This window comes from Miscanthus floridulus, chromosome 14 (assembly GCF_019320115.1).
Source record: "Miscanthus floridulus cultivar M001 chromosome 14, ASM1932011v1, whole genome shotgun sequence".
In the NCBI taxonomy this organism is placed as follows: Eukaryota; Viridiplantae; Streptophyta; class Magnoliopsida; order Poales; family Poaceae; genus Miscanthus; species Miscanthus floridulus.
The window spans coordinates 41,232,957-41,258,417 of record NC_089593.1 but is presented as its reverse complement, the minus strand read 5'-3'; the positions used below and the strand labels follow the sequence as shown (position 1 = coordinate 41,258,417).

At 43.3% G+C, this 25,461-nt stretch overlaps 1 non-coding gene across 1 annotated transcript; it reads right to left on the bottom strand.

The window, feature by feature from the left end:
- Positions 1–5,218: 5,218 nt before the first annotated feature.
- Positions 5,219–5,327, bottom strand: LOC136506377 (small nucleolar RNA R71). The gene has a single exon (XR_010771586.1). It is a non-coding gene; the product is annotated as a small nucleolar RNA R71 (small nucleolar RNA).
- Positions 5,328–25,461: the final 20,134 nt, after the last annotated feature.

Genomic DNA, 25,461 nt, shown 5'->3' with positions numbered 1-25,461 from the left:
CTTGTCTGCACTGTTTCCATCAAATCATTGTTGTCGTGACCAATTTTGCGCACATTGTTCTCGATTTGTCCTCTAATTCAGAGTCCGTTCTTAAAACTGGTCTAGTTTTCGCATACGAACTCGGATTTCGACATTCCATATATCAAAATCGATCAAAAATTTTTTTTGGATCCGTCCATCCCCCGCAAGTAACGGGGTCGGAGATTTTTATTTTGGTCAAAAAGTGGTCACAAGATCCTCTTTTCGTGGTCACAAGGTTTTTGTCGATTTCGAGCACGTCTTCTGGAAATTCCACGGGCCATGTTTTTCACTTGTTTAAGCTCATATTTTCTGTGGTTACTTCTTTTGTGCTCCTAAGTGAAGAAAAAATATAAAAAAAATAAAAAGAAAGAGTCAAAGAATCCTAAAAAAACAACGACAGCCAAAAAATAGAGAAAAAAGAGGGGCAAAAGTGGAACAATATCTAGAGGAGCACATAGAGAGCACCATTTGAGTTGTGTTTGCGTGTGCTGATTTCTGCCTTGTTCCTAATCATATTCTTGCTATTCACATCACTTGATACATCTGGTACTTGGAGTGTGAGTAGGCCAGCAACTAAGACAAGTACTTGGGATACTTATTCAGCTTTGCTATTCAGTTGTGAATTTTGCTATTCCTTGCTACTATATTGTGCCTGTCCAAGCTTCACTTTCTTCTAACCATATATAGGTTCGCCTTGCAACTGTTACACTCAAGCTACAACGGTATCATAGTCACTGATCGATTGCACCGCCTGTTGCTTTGGTAAGAACACTTGTAAGACCATGGTAAGACGCTTGAGAGTTGAGTGCCTTGTTTTTTCCTTGTCCACAACCTAAGTAGTTGATAGGGATAATACTTTTGTGTTATCTTTTGCTGTCTTCTAACAATGATAGGTTGTTCGTATCCACCGACTTATAATGGTATAGGTGCTGATGAGTACATGGAGTGGGAAATTGCCATAGATAACATATTTGCTACTCGCTTTATGTGTCCAAGGAGGATGGTAACAAATGTAGCTAGTGTTTTACGACATTCTGCTTTATCTTGGTAGGAGTCTTTAGATCCTTCTGATAAACCTCAAACTTGGAATGATATGAAACTTCTTATGTGAGAAACCTTTGTTAATCCACCTCCTGTTTTGACTTCATATGCTGAGGTGCACCATTTAGAGGATGAGTTTGTTGTTATTCCTCTTGCTATGACTAACCTTCTGCAGGATAATGTACATAAGCGAGAGGATGACATGGAAGAAAATGAGGAACTCACAACCTCATATGCAAATTCAGAACCATCACTTCACAATGCACCTATTACTCCTACTGAGAACATAGGTAATGCCCATGGTGCTACACTCATAGAAGGTGAGAATAATTTTAATGTACTAAATTCTTCCACAAACCATGCTATTATAGAGCAATTATTAGTGGAACCCTCTCTTGATTTATCTCCGTCCCATGATAATTTGCTTGAAGTTCCTTATGATAAAGATGAATTGGTTGATGATGCCTCAGTTTTACATGTTTTGAAACCAGTCACTTGTTCTGAAAATAAACATGTTATTCATATTGCTACTAAAATTGATGAGTTCAAACTATTGTCTTCTTTACATACTTTGGGTTACATTGAATTTGATGTTTTGTGTAACCTAGATTGTTTGGAGGAGAGCCTATTTAAATATGTTGATTTGCCTTGGTTTTCTAAACATATATATCATGTTATTGGCAAATATAACAACAAGGGACAATATATGATACATCGCGTATACATTCGCAGTAATATGAATTCTCCTTTTGTTGTACAAGACTATGATCGTTTAGAGGTCAGCCATAATAATACAAACATTTTCTCATGTTCCTCAAAGAAACAAGTTCACTTCCAAGAAGGGGAGCATTGTTGGTTGCTACCTATGTCTGCTAGATCATCTATTCCTACATTCTCTTTGGTTAGTTCTAATCTTTTGCAGGATAGTGTTGACATACATCGTGTGCGTTCGGATCGTGGAGTCTACATGCTTGCTGAAATTTTTATGCGAGATGACATGCTACAAACTTGGAAACATGGTCATGTTTCTTCTCACAATTATTTCAGTTCCCTTTGTTTTTGCAACCCCGTTCTTCTTTATGTTGTGCAGGATCAGTTTCAAGCACAATCGACACCGAGGACGGCTTGTCGTCAAGAAGAGGAGGATGATGAGGACATGACACCCATGCATATGACCATGTTTGGCACATGGTATGGAGGGGTAGGAGGCCAGCAAGGGTGTCCAAGTCAAGAAGGAGGTCCAAGGCTAATTTGGTTCGAGTCCCCAAGGTGGAGGCCCAAAGCAACTCAAGTTCGAGTCTGCCTCGGCCTCCAGGACCAGTCTGCCTTAAACTGGTCACCCAGGATGCATCCGGACTCTGTTTTCGACGATCCACATATGGTTGGAAAGTTATTTTGATAAGGAAGCCAATCCAAGTGGTTTCACATCAAAAGACCTTCGGAATCAACAGGAATCATCAAAACAAGTCAGTGTCCAGAATCTATCAGGGTGCTGCGACACTGTCTTTTGGTCCGTTGGACCGTGTATCGTGTTTGGGCCCATTAGGGGGCGCGTCCAGGGGGGTGACACCCAAGACTCTATAAATAGCAGCCATCACTCTCCTTAGGGTTTGGGTTTTGTTTAGTTCTTGATTTCCTCGTAAAACAGATGTCGTTTTGCTACAACTGTCGCCGCCAAGGCCGCTTGCTGTGAACCAGGGCCCTAGTTCTTGATCTTGTTCGCCTGTGGCGATTAGTCCTTTCGAATAAAGACTTGAACTCATTCTCATTATTATAAGCCTCATATTTATTTGCAATTTAAGATTGTGTTCATCTCGTTCTTGCTTGTGTTCTCGATTCGCTTGCAGGAAAGCCTTCTCGGCGAGGTCAATCGTGTTCGCGTGGTTGATAACCAATGGAGCAGTGGTGTAACGGTTGCGGGGGTCTGAATCAGTCTTGGTTCAAAGCCTAGATCGTGAACATTGAGTCTCCACCAATTGACGCTATCATACCTATCAGAAGATCGGGCCTAGTCGACATCAACTACTGTATGATACTAAATGATATACCACATGTTTGACACAGGTTAGTTGCTAATCTAGAGATGAATAGCTATAATTAAGTTGATGAGTGCATTATAATTATATACTTGAATTGGTAAGATTTTTATGCAAAATGTTGTCAAGCTAGCTCCACTTATACAGCCTTGCATAATCCTTGGAGTCACTTTATTTTTGGTTTATGACGGGTAAGTCTAGTTGAGTACCTTCTTGTACTCAGGGTTTATTTCTCATTGTTGTAGATAGTACGATGTATCATGGCTACTTTAAGAACTGCTTCTGTCCCACCATGGATGAGAAGTAGGGCCCTAGGCAAGGCGCCTCTTGTTAATCCCTCTATTATGCTTTTGTGGTTGTGATCTTTAGCTGGCACAATATTTGAACAATGATGTGAGATGTTGGTTTCAAACTTTATTTGCTTCCGCTAATACTTTATTTTAACCTAGTTTGTAATAACTTTTAATCATACTCTAATGTATGGAACTATATTTGTGAACTTTATGTAATGTGTGACATGTATGGTGAATCATGTACGATCTTGGTTGTATGTTGATGGTTAATCGAGACCCTTCGTGGTACTTGATAGACTACCAGGTTTATATGGGCTCAAGTATAATAGTGCGACCGCTTGCGGGCTGCTATTGTACTTATGCTCTTATAAATTGGACAGTTCTGCTACACAGAGGGTGTAGAGCTTGGTGGAGAAGTGCCCCAGTCAATTCCAAGCTCTCCAACCTTATCTTAGCTTTCTAGCGTAGCATTAGCTATAGAGTAGTAGTCTAGTAGTGGAGTAGAACAAGAGCAGGAGCTTCTCTTAGAGTCTAGAAGAGTCTTCTGGGTATGGTATAGCTCTTTTGTAATTCTTTCATTTTGCATTTACGTTATTCAGTATTTATTTTAGTACTTTATTCTAGTATTATTGCTTTTCTTTACTTAAGTACTCAATCATTAGTGTTCATCATTGGTGAGCTTAGGTGCATATTGTTTAGCATTAGTAGCATAGGTTATCTCTTAATTAGTAGCTATTTGTTAGTATTGGTTGCGCCATCTGGTTTGGGTGCCTTGATCTCATTTCATCAAAGCTCGGATCAAAGTAGTAAGTTTATAGATTAAGTGTGGTGCTTAGACTATAGATTACCTGTAGATACAGCTAGGTCTTAGTATAGATTGTGGTAGGTGGCAAGTGGTGACAACCTTGTCCATCCTCTGTATTCCACCTTGATAGGTCTAGTGATTAAATCATAGGGCTCATGGTAGAACTTGTATATTTAACCCTCCAAGTTGGAAGGCAGGCTGTGTCCGAAGTACTAGCGCATTTCTCCTAGTCATTAGTTTACCCTTAGTTGTTACTTGAAAGATAAATCGCTCGCTCTCCCACCTAGCTTTCTCTAGTGTAGCTTGTTTAGTAGTTTAGTTTAGGTAGTTCACATTCAACTTCCACTATCGTTCACCTACCTAGGATACACTTAGGCTTCCTTTATCAATCTACCAGTAAATATAAATTCTAGCCTTCCTGTGGGAAAAATATAAATTCGACACTCGATACTCACCGAGTGAAGTGCTATGCGATAGTTCTGTGCGCTTGCGGAATTCCTTCAATAGTTGTTAAGAAGTATCAACAAGCATTTTTGGCACTGTTGCTGGGGAAGCCAACTAGCCTCGAATTTATATCGCTAGTCTTGCTAACTAGTCTTTTAGTTATCCTAAGTAGTTTATCCTTTTTTTCTCACACCCTATCACTACCCTACATGATCATGGGCGACAAGTCCATTCATGATTTTTCTGCACCCTCGATTGCTAATCTAGCCACTAGACCTAATGTAATCAATGGGGATGCTAACTTTGAGCTTAAACCAGCGTTAATTACAATGGTTCAGGCTAGTCCGTTTTGTGGGAAAGCCCACGAGGATGCAAATGCTCACGTCCAACACTTTTTGGAGATTTGTAGCACATTCACCATTAAGGGAGTTAACCAAGAGGCTATACGTCTTCGCCTTTTCCCCTTCTCTTTGTTAGGAAATGCTAAGCAATGGTTTTACTCTAACCGCAATGCTATAGACACATGGGACATGTGCTCCAACACTTTCCTAGTTAAGTTTTTCCCTATGGGGAACCTAACGCTCTTCGCAATAAGATCTCTAGTTTTAAACAACTAGCAGATGAATCGATTCCTAAAGCTTGGGAACGAATGCAAGAGTATGTCTCTACATGCCCACACCATGGCATGGAAGACCGGCTTTTGATCCAAAACTTCTACCATGGATTAGTGCCATTAGATAGGAGCCATTTAGATGCTACTGTTGGTGGAGCATTCTTTTCGCTAAGTGTTGTAGATGCTAAGACACCGATCAAGAGATGGTTTCCAACCAAGGATGGAGTGACAATCGACTCCAACCCCGTGAATAAGGTATGCATCCAGTTAAAGAAATTGACATGGTTGCAGCTAAGATGGGTCTGCTTGTGAAGCGAGTAGAACATTATGAGAAGGTGAGTGCCCAAGAGACACTCAAAGCCATGAACTCCCACATGACTTGTGAAGTCTGTGGATATGTTGGACATTAAGGCAATTCCTGTCCTGAGACCTAGGAGGATCTCAACTTCATCAACACCGATAACAAGTTTCATCCACCACAACATCAAGGCTGGAATCAGCGCTCCAACAATCAGGAAGGTAACAATTATTACTCTCCTCCTCGCAAAATCAAGGTAATAATAGTTATGCTTTCCATAAAGATCTGTTTATAGTCAGAGTAGAATGACTGATAGCATTAAAAAAGTTGCATACTCATGACAAGATGTTGGAAAATATAAATGCTAAATTAGATGAGTTTTCTTCTGCTTTAAAGAATCAACTTAGTTTCAATAAAATGATAGAAACCTAATTAGCTCAAATTATTGTTGCTACCCCATCCTATGAAAAAGATAGAATTCCTAGCAAACCTGAAGGAACCATGGAGACATCCAACCTTGTCACGGCAAGGTATGGCTATGCTTTAAGTTCTTGGGGTTCCTACTTGGTAGATTCCCCATTTACCATTAAGAAAGGTGATCCTGGAACCCCCGCGATTACCTGCTCTATTGGAACTCATACCTTACATAATGCTTTGTGTGATATTGGATCTAGTGTTAACATAATGTCTAAGAAAACTTATGATAAATTGTTCTACACTACTTTAGCTCGAACCTCAATTTACCTACAACTAGCCGATCAATCTATCTATTATCTCGAGGGAGTAGCCACTGATCTATTAGTGAAAGTTAGGAGTGCTTATGTTCCACCAGATTTTATGATCTAAGACATGGGCAATGCCTAGGATACACCTTTAATCCTTGGTCGACCTTTCCTTAATACTACAAATGCTTGCATATATGTGGCTTCTAGGCAAATCCAATTCCACTTTGCTAGAAGAAAAGAAATATTTGCTTTTGCCTCTGGACAACCCCTCTTTGATGCGAAATAGGAAAAGAAGAAGTATCCAAAGATAATCAAGATGAAGAAACCAAAGCCGATTGAAGAACCAGAGAACCCTATCAAGAAGATGAAGAATAGAAAGAGATGGTTGTTTACGGTAGTTAATGACAATCATAAACCATCAATATACCTTGCATAAATGACTAAAATGGATCACCAACATAGACTTAGGGGTTTAAACTGACGAATTCCATGAGTTTTGGTGAATCTGTGTTTTTAGCAGGATTTAATCAGAAAACCATCAAGGAGGACTTATTCGTTAAAGGAAATCACATTTATCCGTGATGGTACTAACTTGGGAAGACTTTAGAAGACTCTAGAAAGCAAATCACCAAAGCAGACCTTGAGACACTGACATATGGGGCTGGCCGGCCCCACCTACAAGCTGGCCAGCCTATGGGCCCCACATGTCAGCCCTCCTTGCTACGTTGGTTCTCCATCGCCTTAAAGATTAAATCTACGCTGTTGTTTTAAGTCAGTTTGATCTGATGGTCTAGAATTGGTGTACTCCCCTATATATATCTGCCTACACCCCTTCCTAAAGGCAATGGTCCTGAGTTCTGAAATCCAAAAACCCTAATTCATATCCCTACCAAGATCAGAGCTAGCAATCAAGAGAAAATTAGTCCTCCAAGTTAGGATCTAGTCTTGTATTAGAAACAGAGAGATAGAGTGAGGGAAGAGTTTGGAGGAGTTTCGGCCTGTCGATGCTCTCACTATGGCTTGTATCTCGGCGGAATCAAGTTCTTTTTGGCTTGCTTCTAAGATTTTTCTGGTAATCAACTTCTAATTCAAGTAAGCATCTTGTTTATATTGTTCTTTAGGTTTGTGACCCTTTTGAGTACTTTAATCCTTGTCGCTCCTGGGTTAAAGTAGTAATCGTAGTGTAAGCGTGGTGCTTAGACTCGGTTACTGGTGTATGTACCGTATATTCTAGATCGGTCGTACCTCACGAGGGTGTCTCTTATAGCCTCATTGAATCCTTTGTAGTCCACCTCACATTTGTAGGCTGAGCAGGACCTATTTACTATAGGAAACATACTTTGCCTGTGTTTTCCATAGTAATATCCCTAAAATTGAACAATAGAAGACATAGCTTACCAAAGTTAGAACTAAAGGACCTTAGCGATCTCCCCTATACTCCTGTTATCTTAAGTCTTGTTGCTACTCCATGTTAAGTTAGACTTGGTTATTCTCACACATGTTTCCTTGAGTTCGATATTCTGGAATACTTTCTGGTGAAGTGCTATATCGGTATCCATGTGCTTGCGGATTATTTTGTATGCGTTAATATATTGTTGGCATTTATTAACTGTTACCTGTTTAAGTAGCCACCTAATGTTGTTGACATTTCTTAACATCACTTTTGCTCAGTTTTCATCCCCAGCTATGATGCCAGAAATGCTTGTTGGTACTTTCTAGCATCACCTCTGGAATGACACTAAGAAGTACTTAAGTATTTTATTGTGACTAGAAAGAATATATATATATATATATATATATATATATATATATATATATATATATATATATATATATATATATATATATATATATATATGAAGAGATCTGCAAGCGCATAGATAATGTGCCATGGTAGCACTTCACATGGGAGTATTGCAGGTATTGTTATATATATTTTTACCATAGGGAAGGACTGATAGATGGAATATATTGATAACTTATACATATGATGAAGAGATAAACCATAACCATTACTCTACTCACAACAGGGGTAAGTCAAGAGATAAATATATATATGAATGGTAAATGATAAATGATATTGATCACTCAGAGTACTCCTTTCTATGGCATTAGCATGACTAAATAGATATTAGATAAATAATTCCTAAGTCATTCTTAATTACAAGTCAAAGCATACTATAATTAGTGCGATTACACTTAATAATCATGGCTTAGATCAACTCCATATCTACACATAAGGGATATTACTAAGGAAGATTAAGAACAAAGCATGACTTCCTTCGTAACTAGATCCTACTTGACCTATATTTGGGGGAGTGGACTACATAGGACTCAATGGGAGTGTCACATCCATGATCTACCACATGGCCCAGAATATAGGGTGCATCCACAGGTAAACAACATATAAGCACCACGCTTACACCATGTCGACCAATCACCCCTTGTACTTTGGAGCGAGCGCTATATGAACTTATGCTTAAACATAAAGATAATTGTTGATATTTCTTATGACTATTGGACTAATTCCTCAAGCGCAAAGAATATATCGATGTAGCACTTCACTTGGGAGTATACCAAGTATCATATTTATTTCCACAAAGAAGGGGTAGTATGACTCAGACAAATGGTTAATTAAATTCTAATGAATTTCCTAGGCACGAATGTGATGAAATAAATAAAAGTAAACTACACTAACTAAACTAATAAAACAAAGAACACTATAATGGTCATAGAGTAGGTAAGGTAAATTAAGTACTATCTTAATTGATTCAACCTATCAATTGTCTAGCAAGATAAGCAATGAATATACTTCGTAGCGTACCTACCCTAAACTCACCCTAAGGTTGATTAGGCACAAAGCACCATGAGCCCTATGATGTAATAACTAATTCATGGTGGAATACATAGGATGGACAGGGCTGTCAATACCTGCCACCTACCACAATCTATCCAGACAATTAGTCACAACCCAAGGTACACTATAGTCTAAGAACCACGTTTACACTAAGTGTCGGGGACCTAATACCAGGGTACCCCAGAAGGTGGAACCAATAACCATCGAATGTTAAAAACTTCTGGATGGACAAGGGCGCCGCTACGTTCCTTGCCCGAATGACGGGAGTTTGGTTCCGCCTCGCTCGATGCCTTTGGGCCAGCCCCACCTTGCCCGAGGGCTAAGGGCTAGTCTCCACCTCGCCTGACGCCTTTGGGACAGCCCCGCCTCGCCCGAGGTCTAAGGGATAGTCTCCACCTCACCCGACGCCTTTGGGATAGCTCCGCCTCGCCCGAGGGCTAAGGGCTAGTCTTAGTCTTTAGCCCGATGCCTTTGGGACAGCTCTACCTCACTCGAGGGCTGAGGGATAGACTCCGCCTCGCCCGACCCCCGAGGGGCGGGCTCGGTCTCGCCCAAGGGATAAGGACTGGTCTCCACCTCGCCCGACGACCGAGGATGAACCTCACCTCACTCTATGTCTAAAGACTGGTTTCGTCTTGCCTGACAACTTCTCCCCATTCCCTCATGATCATAGGTACAGGGCAAGACAAGACATTCGGGTCAACCATGGCTTCAAGGACCATACCCTACGCCCCGATAGGAAAGGTACTGCCAGGGAACGACGAGATGGGTGCTTTAGACCCTTCCGGGTATAGCAGAGCCTGAAAAGTACTGCGGGTGCGTGCTCTTCGCCCTGTAGAGTTGTAGGTGCCGCCTTCAGCTCTGGGACACGGAACCCGACGAAGATATACGACAACCACTACGCTCCAGAAAAGGATTCACGACCTCCACAAATGATGGATATGCCGTCACCACATTATGGTCCCAAGGGAGCGCCACCCACTTCCCGCCCCCTTGGGTTCACCAGATCGGAGCACACGCTTCAGCCTCCGGACGCACTCTCCAATTAGAAGACCTTGCCCATAGCGCTACTCCAGACCCTAACCCCGCGTCCCTCCGACAGAGACTCATAGGAACCAGAAGGCGTGCAGAGCAAGACTAGGCAAGGCTCATAATTCAAAACCACTATACCAAAGTCCATACCCTGTGTGGGCAGTACTCTATAGCCATCCTGACATTCTACAGAGGCATCGACAATATTGTAGGCGTTTATCATCCTTTCGCATCCACCAGAATGGGCAACAAGACTAGGTAGACGTGAGCAACAAGGCAAGGTAGTATACGAACCCTAGCCCTCTCACTTGTAAAAGCCATCCCCTTCATCTATAAAAGGGGATGCGCTTCCTCCAACAAAGGGACGGACTTCTGACGACACAACACACAACACACATAGTCAAGCTGCAACCAAGCTCTTGGCCTCCTTTCAACCCTTCCATCAGAGACTTGGGACCAGTCCCTCTCTCGATCGTTTCTACCCCTACTACGAACCATTATCAGTGCGAATAACACGAGCAGCAACAAACTAGACGTAGGGACATTTAGCCCGAACCAGTATAAATCTTGTGTCCTTTAGCACACCATCCGAGCCTAACGCGCATCACTATAAATTTACTTGCCGGTGCTTGTACAAAACACCGACAGTTAGCGCGCCAGGTAGGGGACTTTGCGCGTTCCAAATCAGGCCTCAGATGGCCACCCACGCAATCAGCTAGGTCCTAGGCACACACGTGCATTTCGGTAACTTAGATTTCATCGTTACACTGGGAGGAGAGCTGGCACTGGCCCACACGGTCGCACAGTCCCTCCCTTCCGTCAGCCTCAGCCACAAGAGGCTTGAGGGCTAGTCAGGTGACTCCCTTGGATCCTAGTTATCTAGGGAGGACCCGCACTGCATCATCCTATCCCCAGAAGACCCTGTACGTAGCGCCCCAACAACATTTCCATTTGGTCTCCACAACGCTGCGGCGACCGCTGGCCACCTTCTGGCACTACGTATGGTTCAGCCGCCCATGGACAGCGAGTTCGTGGGGACGATTGAACATGATATGGAGACTCTCCATAGGCTCCTCACGGAGGAGCCAGTATCGTTCTCCAGCTTGGACTCTAGCAGGGGGAGCCACCACCCTTCTCGAGAATGCTTCATGGCGCAGACCCCCGAGGGGCACGTCGAAAGTGTCTCCAGGGAAGAGGCCACCCTGACAAGCAACCCTGGCAGCAGGTCTAGGGAGGAGACGGTGGCCCCATCTTTCCTAAGGATGGAGCAACTGAGGGCCCACAAGCTGGAGATCGATGAGGCTAGGCAAGGGCTCGTCCGGGAGTACGCGGTCATCAATCGCGAGATTGAACACCACGAAGACAGGGGGCGCGCGCGCGCCACGGCCCTCACCATACACCAAAGGATCCTCACCGATGACGGGACCCTTCCTCACTTTGCTCAGGCGAGCCAAAACATCGCCGCAGCAACCGCCTTGCTGCACGGCCTACCGGAGGCCACGATGTCTGAGGATCGCCACGCCCGCCGAGAAATTCACACGCTGCTCGAGCGTGCGGCGGCGCGGCAGGCAGAAAGTTCGTTGTCCCAACAACGTGAGCTCGACGCTAGCCAGTGTACGCCCTCGGTGCACCCCACCAAGGACGCATCCGTTCACCAGACACCGCCAGGCGGCAGGCAGCCCTCCGCCGTCCCGGTGCATCAACGTCTCGGCCAGGACCGCGACGTGCGGAGCACCATCGACGCCTGCAGGCGTGCCCATGGCGATGCAGGAGAGGCAGCCCGCCACGGCTACCATCCCCGATGCGCCAGACACTACGACAGCGATGAGGACCGAAGCCCGACCCCTGGCCTGCCAGGCCCTCAGGCTTTCGGCCGACACATCCTCAATGCCGTGTTCCCACTAAGGTACCGACCGCCTACCAACATCCCTAAATATTCTGGGGAAACAAATCCTGGGCTTTGGCTTGAAGACTATCGGCTCGCATGTCAGGCTGGTGGTGCGAGTGATGATGATTTCATTATTCGCAATCTCCCACTGTTCTTGGCCGATTCGGCACGAGCATGGTTGGAGCACCTACTGTCGTAGAACCGATCAATTTATAAGAGTACAAGTACAATGGCGGCCCGCAAGCGGTCACGCTATCATACTTGAACCCATATAAACCTGGTAGTCCGTCGAGTACCACGACGGATCTCGATAAACAATTTACCACAACCAAGATCGTACATGATTCAACATACATGTCACATATTACATAAAGTTCACAGATACATTTCCATCATCAGAGTATTAATAAAAGTTATTACAAACCAAGTTTGATAGATAAAGCGGAAGCAAATTGAGTTCAAAAAATAAAGTTTCCAACATAGTTTGATATAGTGCCAAATTATGATCACGGTCCACAAAAGCATATAGAAAGATTTAATAAGAAGCCTGCCCAAGGCTTACTCCTCATCCACGGCGGGATAGAAGCAACTCTTGCAATAACCATGGTATACAGTGCCATCTGCAACAATGGGAAATAAAACCCTGAGTACGAGAAGGTACTCAGCTAGACTTACCCATCATAAACCAGAAATAATTTGACTCCAAGGATTATGCAAGGTTGTAAGTGGGGATAGCCTGACAACATTTTTGCAGAAAAAGCGGTGAACTCAATTATACAATTATGATTCTGTTATCAATTAATTATGGCTATCCATCTAAATTAGCAACTATCCTATGCCAAACATGTAGTATGTCATTTTAAAAGCATACCATAGTAACCATAGCAAGTATTGTAATTTCATATTCATTCGAACCATCATATTCCATAACACAATTACTACGATGTTGGAACTAGCCAAGTTTCTCACTATCTGGGAGAGACGGCGATTCGAATCGATTTCAACCAGCTAGGAATTTATTCCTAACACAAACCCAAGTCTACCAGCCACGGTAGCCTTAGGTCACCTTTGGTACAACTAAGGTACACATTTCACGGGTTCGTACCACACCGCACAATCGAGGACACCAAATGCCAGGATGTTCAGGCCTAGCCTGCCCGTCATCGGCGCTAACGACGACGGCGGCGAGCATGGCTGAACGGCGGGGCAGAACGACGGTGGTATGCTGGTGGTTACAACGGCGACGCAAACACAAGCTCGGATGAGCATCTACGAGCTATGGTGGACCTATTGCGCGCTCTAACGTGGCACGCGGTGGTCGGAGTCAGCCGGACCACGGTGATGGAGTGTGGCGGCGGAGCAACGGCGAGCTCTTGTGTGGTGCGGTGGCTTACCGAGCGCTATCAGCGGGCACTGGTAGATGCAGCAGGTTGCCGGAGTGGCGGTGGAGCTACTGCGGTGATGGAGAAGTGGCGAGGGTGAGCTGGCGATGGCGAGGTGCTCGGCTGCAATGACGGAGAGCGGCGCTGCTATGGGCGGGGACGGAGAAAGCCAGAAAGTTGGAAATCAGGGCGCGGCTCAGTGCGGGCGGGCGCTGGGGAGTTGAAGGCGCGCTCTGGCCTGGCTCTGTCGTGCTGGGCAGGCACCGGCGACGCGTGGCCAGCCGCTGGTTCCACGTGGCGCGTGAAGCCTGCCGGTGGTTGGCCACTGAATCGCTGCCTCCGTTCAATTCAGTCCGCGATGGTAATGTCTGACAGCGTGTTTTTGTGAGGCTCTATCTTTGTATCCGTGACGAATTAGCGCACATAATCTACATCAAAGTCATGGCCCTACATAACAGCTTCAATTGTTCTTAAAGGATCATGCTCTAATTCACAACCAAAACCAAGTTATATCATCCCCAATGTCAGCCTATCAGTCGGTCAATGAACCAAGACTTAGAAAATTTTGTTAAGTGTTGAAATGTTGATTTTTCTGATTCTTGTGATCCAAATTCAAGCATGTTAGGAGCTAAATCAGTCAATGACCCAAAAATAAAAGTTGTTCCTTATATCAAATACTACAACTTTGCTTTAGTGACCACCTCCATGCAAGGTCTCTAGCACCTAGTTCAAACTTGGTCAAACATGTCACACTTAAAGAATGGTATGCTTCAAACTAGGGCTTAATGACCTATTTACCCCTAACCATGAATATCAAAGTTGTTCATAATGATACTCTAAACATGTTTAGGCTAATTGCAAGGTCATACAATCATTTCATGTATTAGTCACTCATAGTGCTATTTAGCTTAATCACATGAAATCTTAAGTGTTGGTTCATGAAAGGTGACCATGAACAATGTCCTATTTGCTAACCTAGGTGTTGCTACATGTTTTTGTGACTTACATCTACCAAGTACCTGTGTACACTCATGATCATATGCATATACACATGGAGACATGAAATAATGAGAAAAGTTGCATATGTTCAAGGAAACATGCGATAACAAGCAAATGTTGTAGATGTTTCAATCCAATGTTTCAATTGTAAATGCTTGTTTATGAATGCTTGATGCTCATGCTCATGTTATGCAAGTCAAGTTATGCAAGGCTAACACCCAAGGTGTTACAGCCCCTCCCCCTTATAAAAATCTCGTCCCGAGATTTGCAAGGCCCACCATTCTTGGAAAAAGGCGAGATAAACTTCTCGCAAATAATCCTCCCATTCCCACGTAGCATCTTGTTCACTGTGATTGTTCCACACCACCTTATAGAACTTAATAATCTTACTTCGTGTTACTCTTTCCATCTCTTCTAATACTCGAATTGGCTTTTCCTCATAGGTCAAATCCGATTGAAGCTGTACATTGGTGGGTGCAGTAGCTTCTTTAGGCACACGAAGACATTTCTTCAACTAAGAGACATGGAAGACATCAAATATTGCACTCATCTCTGGTAGAAGTTGTAACTTATAAGCAACATTTCCTTTCTATTCCACAATCTTGTATGGCCCCACATATCTAGGTGAAAGCTTCTTTTTCATCCTAAATCTCTTCACGCCTTTCATGGGTGATACTTTCAAGTATACATAGTCACCCACTTCAAACGTCAGTGGTCTTCTTCTTTTATTAGCATAACTCTTTTGTCTGGATTGAGCTGCCTTCATATGCTATTGGATAACACGTACTTGCTCTTTAGCTTCATTGACAAAGTCAATACCAAAGTATCTCCTTTCACTGGGCTCAATCCAATTCAACGGAGTCCTACATTTTTGGCCATACAAGGCTTCAAATGGAGTCATCTTGATACTTGCTTGATAACTGTTGTTATAGGAGAACTCAGCCAAAGGTAATCATTTCTCCCATGAACCTTTGGAAGATATAACACAAGCTCTTAGCAAATCTTCTAAGATTTGGTTTACTCTCTCCGTCTGTCCTGAAGTTTGTGGATGGTATGCCGAACTTCTGATCAATTTGGTTCCCAAAGCCTGGTGTAAGTGCTCCCAAAAACGAGCTATGAACTATGGTCCTTGATCTAAGATTATAGTCCTAGGTACCCCATGCAGTCTCACGATCTGAGAAACATACAGTTCAGCGTGTTTTGCTACGCGGTCTGTGGTGTGCACTGGTATAAAATGGGCTAACTTGGTGAGATGATCCACAATGACCCATATGGAATCATGTCCTCAAGGTGTCACTGGGAGGCCTATGATAAAGTCCATGTAGATTTCTTCCCATTTCCAACCTGGAATAGGCAATGGCTGAAGTAATCCGGTAGATTTCATATGAACAGCTTTTACTCTGCTGCAGCTGTCGCATCTTGCGACATAGGCTGCGATCTCTTTCTTCATCTTAGTCCACCAAAAACGGGTTTTCAAATCTTGGTACATCTTACTACTACCTGGATGGATAGACAATTTGGATGAATGAGCTTCATTTAGAATTTGATCTCTAAGTTCGCGGTCCTTCAGTACCACAAGTCGGTCCTCAAACCATAGTACACCCTTTTCATCCACTTTGAAATGTTTAGTTTCTTGCTCTTGCATTTTTCTCTTGATGTGACTGATACCCACATCTATCTGCTATAGCTCTATGATTTTGCTCTCTATTGAACAACTGATCGTAATATTGTGCAGTACAGCAGGGTGTAACAAATTGAATCCATCTTCCAATAATGCTTCTATAGGGTTGCAATGAGACTTTCGACTGAGTGCATCTGCTACTACATTAGCTTTTCCTGGATGGTAATGCACTTCTAAATTGTAGTCCTTAATTAGTTCCAACCATCTTCGCTGTCTCATGTTTAGCTCTGGTTGAGTAAAGATATACTTGAGACTTTTGTGGTCAGTATATATATGACATACTTTGCCCAACAAGTAATGTCTCCATATCTTTAATGTATGAACAACTGCTGCTAGTTCTAAATCATGTGTAGGGTAGTTGACTTCATGCTTTCTCAATTGCTGAGAAGCATATGCTATAACTCTTCCCTCTTGCATAAGCACACACCCCAAACCTATTCCCGATGCATCACAAAATACATCAAAAGGCTTTTTAATGTCTGGTTGTGCTAGCACAGGTGCTGTAGTTAATAGAGTTCTAAGGGTGTGAAAAGCTGCTTCACATTCTGGTGTCCATTTGTATTTTTCATCTTTTTGAAGTAGTCTAGTCATTGGCTTAGCCATCTTTAAGAAATCTGGAATGAAACGACGATAATATCCTGCTAACCCTAGAAAACTCTGAACTTCATGAACCAAAGTTGGGGCTCTCCAATCCATGACCTCTTGTACTTTTGATGGGTCTATAGAGATTCCATCCTTTGATAAGATATGACCTAAGAAAGGTACTTTGCTTAACCAAAATTCACACTTGCTGAACTTTGCATATAGCTTATGCTCCCTCAGTCTGGATAGGACAATCCTCAGATGCTCTTCATGATCTGACTCATTTTCCGAATAAATCAATATATCATCGATAAACACGACCATGAACTTGTCGAGTTCGGGCATGAATACCGAATTCATCAGGTACATAAAGTAGGCAGGAGCATTTGTCAGTCCGAAAGACATAACCAAATACTCATATAAGCCATACCTAGTAGAGAAAGCAGTTTTAGGTATGTCTTCTGGCCTGATTTTTATCTAATGATAGCCTGATCTCAAACCAATTTTGGAGAATACTTTTGCTTTTGCCAACTGATCGAACAAGATGTCGATGCGGGGCAACGGGTATTTGTTCTTGATGGTTACAGCATTGAGTGGTCTGTAATCTACACACATTCTTAGTAACTTGTCCTTCTTTTTCACAAATAATGCGGAACATCCCCACGGAGATGAGCTAGGTTGGATAAGACCCTTGTCCAATAGATCCTGTAATTGAATCTTAAGTTCTGCTAACTCATTGGGCGGCATTCTATAGGGCCTTCTTGAGATGGGTGCCGTATCTGGCACTAACTCAATCTTAAATTCCACATCCCTATATGGTGGTACACCTGGTAACTCCTCTGGAAATACATCTAGAAACTCACAAACCACAGGGATATCGCAAAGGGTTGTGGTTTGGATAGCACAAGCTAAGTGTTGGAGTTCAAAGTTGCAGGAGAGTGGTACTAGAAAAGCCTTCCCTCCCCTGGGTTCTCTCAACATAATAGTACGAGTGCTAGTGTCTATGAGAACACCATGATTCTTCATCCAATTCATGCCCAAGATTACACTTATCGATAACCCGGGCAATATTATCAAATCTGTGGTATACTCCCTCCCTTGAATAGAGATGAGCACATTTTTTACTATCTTATTTGTGGCAATAGTAGCCCCTGTTGAACTTATATTATAACCCCCTTTGCTTACTTCAATTATTTCCTGATCATGCCTAGATGCAAATGCTTGACTCATAAATGAATGAGAAGCTCCCGAATCGAATAAAACAACAGCGGGATGCTTGTTGACAAGAAACATACTAGCCGTGACAACTTCTCTGGTGGGCACTTCCTCAATAGCGGTATAATGCACGTATCCCGGACGTGCCCTGGCATAAGCCTGCCTCTGATTGTTCTGATTCTGGTTGCCATTCTTCTTGGGGTGGGGGCATTCCTTGGCCCAATGACCCACTTGATTGCAGTTGAAACATGGTTGATTATTCCTGAATCCGGTGGAGCTGTCCTGACTGCCATTTCCTTTGGGTAAGGCAATAGTGAATGCCTTACGGAATGGTTTCTGTGGCCTATTATTCTAAGCTTTAGGTGGTGGAGGCCTAAACTTGGATGCAGGTGGACGGAATTGTGGCCTAGCTGGGATAGGCGCTCTAGAATGTGAAGATCCGGAGGCACCTGCCTCAAATGCCCTCTTGCGACCCTTAGCAGCCGCATGCATGTTATTGTGGTTTTCTTGGGTCAAAGCATCACTAATAAACTCGTTGTATGTGGCACATCTAGAATTGGCCATGGTCTTCATCAGTTTGGTGCCCAGACCCCTCTTAAAGCTCTCTATCTTCTTCTCCTTAGTATCCACAAAACCGGGAGCATATCTGGACAGGTTGTTGAATGCGTGCATATATTCTGTGAGGGTCTTTGTCCCCTAAGTGAGCCTCATAAACTCAGCCACTTTCATGCACATTAGACCCGGAGGAATATGGTGTCCCCTGAAAGCTAGTTTGAACTGCTCCCATGTCACTCGCGCATTAGCAAGTAGAGACGACAAGAAGTATGTCCACCAGATCCCTGCTGGTCCTTGCAGCTGGTGAGAAGCATACTCAGCTTTCAGATGCTCAGTGACCCTTAGCAGATGAAACTTCTGCTCAATGGTGTTGAGCCACTCGTCAGCCTGCAGTGGTTCCTCAACCACCTTGAAGATAGGAGGCTTTGTATCCAGAAACTCCTTGAATATACTATGCTGATTTGGCTCGGCCCCTTGTTGCTGTGGGTGGCCACGAGCGGTGTTCTGCACGATGAGGCGCAGAGCTTCTTCCAATGTCCTTTGGCTCCCTAAGAACTAGGCAAAGAACTCCTGAGCAGACGACAGTGGTGGCGGTGATACGTCCTCACCATTGCCATCCTGGCTGCTACTAGCTCCTCCACAGGTGCGCGTCATGTGCGAAGTTGCAACAATAAGCGATTATTGGTTGATGTCACAAGATTGCAGATGAATTTATAATCATGCCAAACTGAAATTACTGGAGACAATCTCAAACTCATACAATAAAAACAGAGGCATAATAATCCATTCTCGTAACATGACACCACCAAATTTTATCACTTATCGGACTCATCGCACGTTAATGTTCAAATCATGATTTCTGATAAATCAATGAGGATTCGCATTAGCGTTTAGCCAAACATGCAATAGTCATGCAAATAACAATATTAAATGATAGTTCAATTTACCAACACCAAATCCAAACTACAAGTCCATTACATAACCGACGATGATACATTAAGCACTTCTCCTAAGTACTAAGCGATCTAATCCTCATCATGATCGCTATCGAGGTCAGAGATAGGATCATCTCCTTCCTCAGGCTCCACCTCTTCCTCTTCATCTTCTTCATCTTCCTCCATGTTTGGACCATCTTCTTCCCCATCGAGGATAGGGTTCAGCTGGTTGTTCAAATAGTGCACCTCATGCTGAAGGTTCATCACTTGTAGTTGACCTTTGCAAGCTGCTGACATAAGCCTCTTTCAGCACGGTCCTGCTCATTACTTAGAGCACGGTGCCTATCCCTTTCTATCCTTATGGTGGCGACACAGTTTTCTGTCGCATCACACTGACGTCTAGCGGTGGACACCTCCGCATGGGCGGTCTCCAACTGTTCCCATAGTCTTGCAAGCACGGCTTGATCATTAGCTCTAGCTTCTTGGGCTGTTGCTCGCTGCTGATCCACTTGCTCCATTTGGGCATGAAGAGTGCCCAAGCCTGCATAAGCTTGGTCAGATTCCCAATAGGCTTTACTTGCGGCTTTCTTTTGCTTGCGCACACATTTCTTGAGCTTATGCTGCGCAACTTTAGCTCTCATGAGTTTGTCCATGCAAGTGGTGTACGATTCCTGCCAGAATTCCTTGGTGTCCTGGCGTGCACAAAACATCTTTATCACCGCAAACATTACACTCATGGAGGGATTAGAGCTATTTGCTTGCTCATCCCGATCTCTGATCAAAGCATTTGGATTATGTTGTTCCCAATTGGTGGTGGAGGGATCCACCCAAGGAAACATACTCACTGCACTGCCAGTAAGTGCATCTCCATGCTGCTGGCAGATTTGCCTCAAAACCTCAAAGGCCACAACTTGGGCAGCCTCCCAAGGAGTCTTCCCTTCCGATTCTGCCTTCCACTCCTGCCAGAAGGGCGGTTGTGTGCAGGCTGGTATAGTGAGCTGCACCTCGTACCATGGCTGTCCCTCCACGTACTCTTCAATCCAATGATAAAGGGGCGGTTCATGGTACCCCACAAAGTGTAGAACTCTCCACAATAGGGTAGGTGTCCCGAAAACCATTAGGAAATTCTCACATCCAACTGGTGCTGCCATCTGTACCATTAACACGTACAACTTTGTGAGATAAGGCCATAATGGATAAGAGTTACATAACCGAGTAAGAATTTTATAAGGGGAGGAACAATGTAATTATTGAATGATAATTAACATGATGCATGCTCGTTCCGTACGTCCTCACAAACTTAGGAAAATTATTTATAACGGTAGACATGGTGGCATACATATGTTTTCTCATATATAGCGTAACTAGTCGAGCTACACGTTTCGTTGTTAGTGTACCTGCATAAGAATTTCATTTCAGCCCAAACCCATAATGAAATATGCAGAATGTAAATTTAAATACTTCCATATATGTATACCCATACATATACTTCCGTATCAAAGCTACCCGAAACAGCTTATACCCACAATTAAATACGTACCATATACACATGCAATCATGCATACATAGCTGTACCAAAGCTAACTCTCCCCGACCGCACGCTCACATCTTGCAGTCATACCACTCATCAACTTACCTTGGCATAGAGGCATTTGATCCATACATTACCATTCAAGTGAATGGCATCCATACAATAGCATGCCGTATGGACGATGAAGTAAAAACTCCCATGTTAGTACTTAAATAGCCACCTAATAGTCCTTAATTTGGGCATAAGGAAAGTGATCATTGGCACACTTTAGATTTCAAACACCTATTTATATAGCTATTAGTTGCTAGAAAGGGTTTTGGAAAACAAAAACTTTTGTTTTAAATACACATGTGACAATTCACGTTGAATCTTGCTCTGATGCCAGCTGTCGCAGAACCGACCAATTTATAAGAGTACAAGTACAATGGCGGCCCGCAAGCGGTCGTGCTGTCATACTTGAACCCATATAAACCCGGTAGTCCGTCGAGTACCACGACGGGTCTCGATAAACGATTTACCACAACCAAGATTGTACATGATTCAACATACATGTCACATATTACATAAAGTTCACAGATACATTTCCATCATCAGAGTATTAATAAAAGTTATTACAAACCAAGTTTGATAGATAAAGCGGAAGCAAATTGAGTTTGAAAAATAAAGTTTCCAACATTGTTTGATACAGTGCCAAATTATGATCACGGTCCACAAAAGCATATAGAAAGATTTAATAAGAAGCCTGCCCAAGGCTTACTCCTCATCCACGGCGGGATAGAAGCAACTCTTTCAATAACCATGGTATACAGTGCCATCTGCAACAATGGGAAATAAAACCCTGAGTATGAGAAGGTACTCAGCTAGATTTACCCGTCATAAACCAAAAATAATTTGACTCCAAGGATTATGCAAGGCTGTAAGTGGGGATAGCTTGACAACATTTTTGTAGAAAAAGCAGTTAACTCAATTATACAATTATGATTCTGTTATCAATTAATTATGGCTGTCCATCTAAATTAGCAACTATCCTATGCCAAACATGTAGTATGTCATTTTAAAAGCATACCATAGTAACCATAGCAGGTATTGTAATTCCATATTCATTCGAACCATCATATTCCATAACACAATTACTACGATGTTGGAACTATCCAAGTTTCTCACTATCCGGGAGAGACGGCGATTCGAATCGATTTCAACCAGCTGGGAATTTATTCCTAACACAAACCCAGGTCTACCAGCCACGGTAGCCTTAGGTCACCTTTGGTACAACTCAGGTACACATTTTGCGGGTTCGTACCGCGCCGCACAATCAAGGACACCAAATGCCAGGACGTTTAGGCCTAGCCTGCCCTTGGGCTCAGTTTGATCGCCCCCGCAAGGAGCGCACAACAGAATGCGGCCTGGCCTGAGTTGAGCTACTCGGCTTCGCGGTCGGAACGAGTTATCTGGCCAGCTAAGTGATAGGCATGCGTTCAATCTTGTCAGAAGGTCCAACAATAGTACGGTCCTTGATCGACATAGACGGGGATAGATCCACACCCAAGACCTCCATGCCTTGTTGCTTCTCTATCGATATCCCGCCCGGTCTCGATTTACTTTTACCCCATGGTTCTTTTCCACGATAGCAATATAGCTGACCGTGCTTTGGTATCCACCTATATCTTGCAGGTGACAGGAAATCACCCGACTTCTACCGGACTAAGCAGGGCTAAGCAAATATTTGATCCTGGACCTACACAGGGTTAAGGGTGTATATAACTGGACAAGGTAGTTCCATGCATCAAGTGTTTCCAGACAACTCTTATACCTAATGCATCAATCATAAGGACTTAAGTAAAATTTTGTAAAATACTGGGAGACTTAGAATGCTCCGGGGCTTGCCTCTCAGAAAGGATGTGGTGGTCAGGGCACTCCGGAAGCTCCTTAGGGATCTGCTCCTCGCCTTCGGGAGCTATGGCTTGAGGATTCTCCTGCTGGTCCCTTTCCTCTACTTCGTCGAACTCCAGCAACGTGATCTCCTCTGTCGATCCTAGATGCATAAGTATGGCATAAGATATTGCGAATGCATATATGTTCACAAGTATGGCATGATGATACCTGAAGAATGCATTCTTACAAATATTCTTTACATCATGGTGCTGGAGTAACAACAAGTGCATCATGTTCTATTGAGTAGGTGCATATCTCTTCTTGATTATTTAGTTAACTATCTCAACAATGCATCTACTATGTCACAAATAACAGCTACTTGTTTTACTCATAAATGGAGTTCTAATTGTCCAAATACAGTGATCCTGGACTTTATGGAAAGCTTATAAATTTATCTACAACTCTTATTTAATTTACAAAAGCTAATTCACAACTTATCTTAGCCAAAACAGACAATCATATCAGTGCTGTCCAGAAATTCCAGAGAGCAAGCAATTCGGAAACACTAACTTTAAAAAAGCTATAACTCCTAAACCGTTTGACCCATGGTCCTGAAATTTTAACACAAGACATATGATGAAGTTATCTACAACTTTGTTATTAACTATTTTTACAGGAAACATCATTTTTATCATGCAACTTATCAAACTACAGAATCTGTCCGGAAGCTCTTCCAATTCACATTATAAAGTAACAATACTTCTACCTCATGTAATCACTCAAAATTTGACAACACAAAGTTTACCAACAGTTTAAGCATACCAATTACACTCAAGAAAACATAATGGTGAAGCTAAAACTATTTATTTAAATGCCTTTATTATTTTACTTAGATACATAGGTTAATTAATAAACATATACCAAATGTACTTCATAAATTCTCAAAAATTTACAGTGCCTTATTAATGCTACCAAAAGACTACTGTAAAAGTTTCATGCCATTTTATTCAGTAAAACACGAACACAAGCTCGGATGAGCATCTACAAGCTATGGTGGACCTATTGCGCGCTGTAACGTGGCACGCGGTGGTCGGAGTCGGCCGGACCACGGTGACGGAGTGTGGCGGCGGAGTAACGGCGAGCTCTTGTGCGGTGCGGTGGCTTACCGAGCGCTATCAGCGGGCACTAGTAGATGCAGCAGGTTGTCGGGGTGGCGGTGGAGCTACTGCGGTGATGGAGAAGTGGCGAGGGCGAGCTGGCGACGGTGAGGTGCTTGGCTGCAATGGCGGAGAGCGGCGCTGTTGTGGGCGGGGAAGGAGAAAGCCAGAAAGTTGGAAATGAGGGCGCGACTCAGTGCGGGCGGGCGCTGGGGAGTAGAAGGCGCGCTTTGGCCTGGCTCTGCCGCGCTGGGCAGGGCGTCGGCGACGCACGGCTAGCCACTGGTTCCACACGGCGCGCGAAGCCTGCTGGTGGTCGGCCACTGAATCGCTGCCTCCGTTCGATTCAGTCCGTGATGGTAATGTCTGACAGCGCATTTTTGTGAGGCTCTATCTTTGTATCCGTGACGAATTAGCGCACATAATCTACATCAAAGTCGTAGCCCTACATACCAGCTTCAATTGTTCTTAAAGGATCATGCTCTAATTCACAACCAAAACCAAGTTATATCAACCCCAATGTCAGCCTATCAGTCGGTCAATGAACCAAGACTTAGAAAATTTTGTTAAGTGTTGAAATGTTGATTTTTCTGATTCTTGTGATCCAAATTCAAGCATGTTAGGAGCTAAATCAATCAATGACCCAAAAATAAAAAGTTGTTCCTTATATCAAATACTACAACTTTGCTTTAGTGACCACCTCCATGCAAGGTCTCTAGCACCTAGTTCAAACTTGGTCAAACATGTCACATTTAAAGAATGGTATGCTTCAAACTAGGGCTTAATGACCTATTTACCCCTAACCATGAATATCAAAGTTGTTCATAATGACACTCTAAACATGTTTAGGCTAATTGTAAGGTCATACAATCATTTCATGTATTAGTCACTCATAGTGCTATTTAGCTTAATCACATGAAATCTTAAGTGTTGGTTCATGAAAGGTGACCATGAACAATGTCCTACTTGCTAACCTAGGTGTTGCTACATGTTTTTGTGACTTACATCTATCAAGTACCTGTGTACACTCATGATCATATGCATATACACATGGAGACATGAAATAATGAGAAAAGTTGCATATGTTCAAGGAAACATGCGATAACAAGCAAATGTTGCAGATGTTTCAATCCAATGTTTCAATTGTAAATGCTTGTTTATGAATGCTTGATGCTCATGCTCATGTTATGCAAGTCAAGTTATGCAGGGCTAACACCCGAGGTGTTACACCTACCGTCCAACGCCATTCAAAGTTGGGCGGATCTGACGGAGATCTTCGTGGGAAACTTCCAGGGCACGTACAAACGCCCCGAAAACCCATGGGACCTCAAGAACTGCCGCCAGAAGGCCGATGAAACCCTCCACGGGTACATCCAGCACTTCTCTTGGTAGTGCAACGAGCTCCCTAACGTCACCGATGTCGACGTGATAGGAGCCTTACTATTCGGGACAACCTGTGAATCCCTAGTCCACAAGCTAGGATGCAGGGGCCCACAGAC